This window comes from Nematolebias whitei, chromosome 14 (assembly GCF_014905685.2).
Source record: "Nematolebias whitei isolate Nwh7 chromosome 14, NemWhi1, whole genome shotgun sequence".
Classification (NCBI taxonomy): Eukaryota; Metazoa; Chordata; class Actinopteri; order Cyprinodontiformes; family Rivulidae; genus Nematolebias; species Nematolebias whitei.
The window spans coordinates 24,802,950-24,806,775 of record NC_056511.1 but is presented as its reverse complement, the minus strand read 5'-3'; positions in this window follow the sequence as shown (position 1 = coordinate 24,806,775).

The following is a 3,826-nucleotide window of genomic DNA, read 5'->3' as shown; positions in this document are numbered from 1 at the left end:
AACTTGGTTTAAGTTAGCTTTACATGGCAAAATATAGTTTGGTTCAATTGTCTGTTGTCTTTTAGACGAACGACTTGAGATTGGGTGTTTGGTTTCCCCATAAATGTTTTTGGAAGTCTATGGCGAGACTCATCAAAAAGAATTAGCTATCCCCCCGAATAGAATTGTTCGAGTAGGTTCGGCTTAAGCGTTGTGAGATCAATGTAGATTATGGTACTTAAGGTAGCAATAATATACATTGACTCCGCAAAGATTGCAATTTAACGAATGAACTGCATGTTGGCATGGTTAAAGGCCTCTTAGTCTCTAACTTAACTACACAACACAATTCATTCTTGCCTGGGGTGTTCAAAAACAATACCAAAACCAATTAAACGATGTCTCAACATCGACAAAAACAGTGACCAAGCAACCAGTAAAACAACGTTTCAACATTGACAAAAGCAGTGATTAAGCAACTAGAAAATGACGTTTCGGTGCGTCACTCACTCTGAATGTCAGATTTGCTCACGTTATCGCGTCTGGTAGCATTATCCTAACTGGCGTCACCCCCCTTCGGTCATGGGAGACCGCGAACACGGAAGAGGACGTCGCTCCATGAGCTAAAGTTAGGCTGTCCTTGAGTAGTTTTAACTGTTTGCGCAGCTGAAAGAGGACTTTTAGGTCTGGATTGGAATCCAGTTTACCTTTCGATGGAGTGTATTTGTCTGGGTCAGTCAGATACAGTATCATCAATTTAATTGCAGGATCATCCAACTTCTGAAGTTGGATGATGTCTGGGTCAGTTGACAATGACTTTTCATATTTTAAAAGAACTTGGCGAAGTTTGTCTCTTTCTTCATCAGATGTCAGAGCGTCGGCTTGGGCGACCACCTGTTCAATCTGTGATGAGACTGATGAGGGTTCTTGCTCCTTGGGGAGCTCCAACGAATCCTTTTCTGAGTCGTCGGACCTGTCTATGGTTAAGACACCATAGGTTTGTGGTCCTTGGTCGACGTCATTGGTTGAGAAAAGAGCGATGGCCTGTGATGGTTTCGTGAAACATACTGGCCCAGCTTCTTGACTCGGTACCAGGTTATCTGGGAGTCCTCCCAGAACTGGAATGCCTAGTTCAAAATCATGAAAGTCAGGTTCTGAGTGTTCAGCTTGCGATGACTTTTCATCGTTTGTGTGTGAGTTTATCCCCCCTTCGTCCGATGAGGGGTTCTTGGAGGCAACAACAGCAATGTCTTGGTGTGTTTCACCGACATCTGTAATGTTGTCATTCGCGCCTTCAGAGTTAGTAGCGAACGCATCACTACATAGTGCTCCTGGTTGGATTCCCATTTCAGCGTGTATCAAAGTGTCTAAAAACCTTTGTATTTCCTCTGTCTCTTCCGAGCTCAGAGGTGTAGGGCCTTGTTCCTGGGACCTTTGTGATTTTATCGCCTCGGTTCGTTTCGTCCGAGGTGGGGGAGGGTTAGGTACGTCTTTTGGGGGTTCCTCGTTGGTGTAGTATGACATATCCTGAGATATATTCATACATTAAACGGGTTCATTCATTTTTCTGGACTGTATGATGTCGTGCTTTGAATTTAACAGAAATGTAACGTGAGACGTTATTTATCTTTGACCCATCAAAATGAATGGAGGTCATTTATTTACAGAATCAAAGTTTAACATCAAACATTTACATTAATTTGGCAGAATATGAAAATAACAACATAATCAATCAGCTTTACAACCAGGAAAACCATACGGCCATGATTTTCCGTTGCTACACCACAGACATTTCTGAAAACATCTGGATTAATTTTCTAGCAGAAAGGAGAGTTTAAAGATGGAAAATTGAGGTTTATCTTACAGAGAGATGTGTGAGGGAATTTGTCTGTTTTAACCAGAACAGCACGCTCTTTTGGAAATCAGCTTGTCCCAACAGTACACTTTTGGTGAAGGTCGACTTTTACCTTTTCTGAAGATAGATCAGTTCCGGCGTGGAGTCTCACTTCCAACCACTGTTCAGCGTCTCCGTGAGAACAGCTAAATACCTCGAGAGTCGTGCGAGGTTATCCAAACAGAAGTTATAATTCCCAAAATCGTCTCTGGTTCAGCTTGATTCTAATACAGCAGCTTCCATGAATGCCTGCGTTTGCATTCTGGAACTCCCAAACTCTCTGCATTCTGAATTCCAAAAACTCTGAACTCCAAAACTCTGAACTCTAAAACTCTGAACTCTACTGTTGAACTGGGAAGTGCCACATTTAAATGGGCTCTACTTCCGGTTCATTTGAGAGCTTTTTGATTGGTCGATGGACCAAAGCAGAGGTGTGGTTTGTGATGTAAGGTGTTATTGAAAGTCAAGGATTGTTTAAGAACAGACAGAAAGATTGTTGGAGAAAACCAGACTTAGTGGCGCCTCTCACCAAGTATCTTGCTGTAAAAGTTAAACATGACATTTCTTTTCAGTAAACTTTTCAGTTGACCGAAACTTGAACTTCGACACACTTACAACTTTGCTCACTTCAAAGCAGACGATCAAAAATTGAATCATTACTCTGTAACGTACTCTAACTTGATTTCACTTTGAATTGAGGAATAAAAATCATTACTACTGTTTAAGTAAATAAAAATGATTAGTTCACTTCAACATGTAGACATTGTTTGAACCAAAACAATTTGATTATCAAAACATTTGTAAAATAGTAATGATCATAGAGAATTGTCTTTTCCACTTGATTAATTCAAGAAAGAAAGTCTCAGGATGGGTCAAACTGTATTTCTGGATTCAAATCAATGAAATGACAGTTTCTGTCCATCTGGTCAGTTTTGACATCAGGCCTAGTCCACTACATCGGATTTCCCCTGATAATATGGGTCCTCTTGGATCCCATATCTTTGCGTCCTACGCATGTCCCATTTACGATGATCACGTTCATCCTCTGAAAGAGGAGCTTTTCTGTCCCAGCGTGCACCTTCATTACGTGGTTTGTTAGTTTGAAAATACTTCCTTTTCTCGCCTGTTTTAGGAGGAGGTGGCGACGCGCGCCTTCCTTCCATTTCTAGGGAGTGGGGTTTAACCTTTATACCTGGAAACACCTCTATGGGCGTCTTAGCATGAGAACGTGCCTCGAACACATTCACAGCACACTGTTGCATGTTTGGTGGAGGAGACCTGTTCAGGTCTGTTCCTACCACTTTAGGTGAGGGTGGTTGGATGAGTCTAAAAGCACGAGGTCTGTAAAAGATTTTTGGAGGTTTTGGTGGATTATCCCGACACAGTTCAAAGTCTGGTCTGGATTCAAGACAACCTCGCCCCTCGTCATTACTTTTACCTGTTGCTGCTCTTAGTTTCTCCTCACATGTTTTTAAACGTTCCTGTGATGTTTCATAATCACTTTGTAAACGCATACATAGCCCCAGTAATGCTTTTTTATCCACTCTGAGTTCTTCCAGATCTTTTTTAAGCACATCTATTTCACCTTTGCAGCGGGAAACTTGTGACACTGTCACGACGTGATCCCGTCTTAATGCAAAGTATGATTCTTTTAGCAACGTTGCCATTTTAGCCAGCTTTTCATAGCTTGACATTGAAATTTTTGTAGAGGTCACACTCTTTGCAACCTCCATCAGATTGTCCAATGACTCTTTTGGGTTCATGCTGTCCGCCTGTTTGCCATATGGATGTAAGGATGCTGTCAGCAGCTTCAACGCATATTCTAAACAGCCCTTCATCCCATAAGGATCAAAATCTTTTTCTAACACACCTGTCATGTTTTTCACTGTGTAGCACTTTATCTGTTTAAAACAGTTGCAAGCTTCAGATATTTTACAGGTAAATATTTGTATT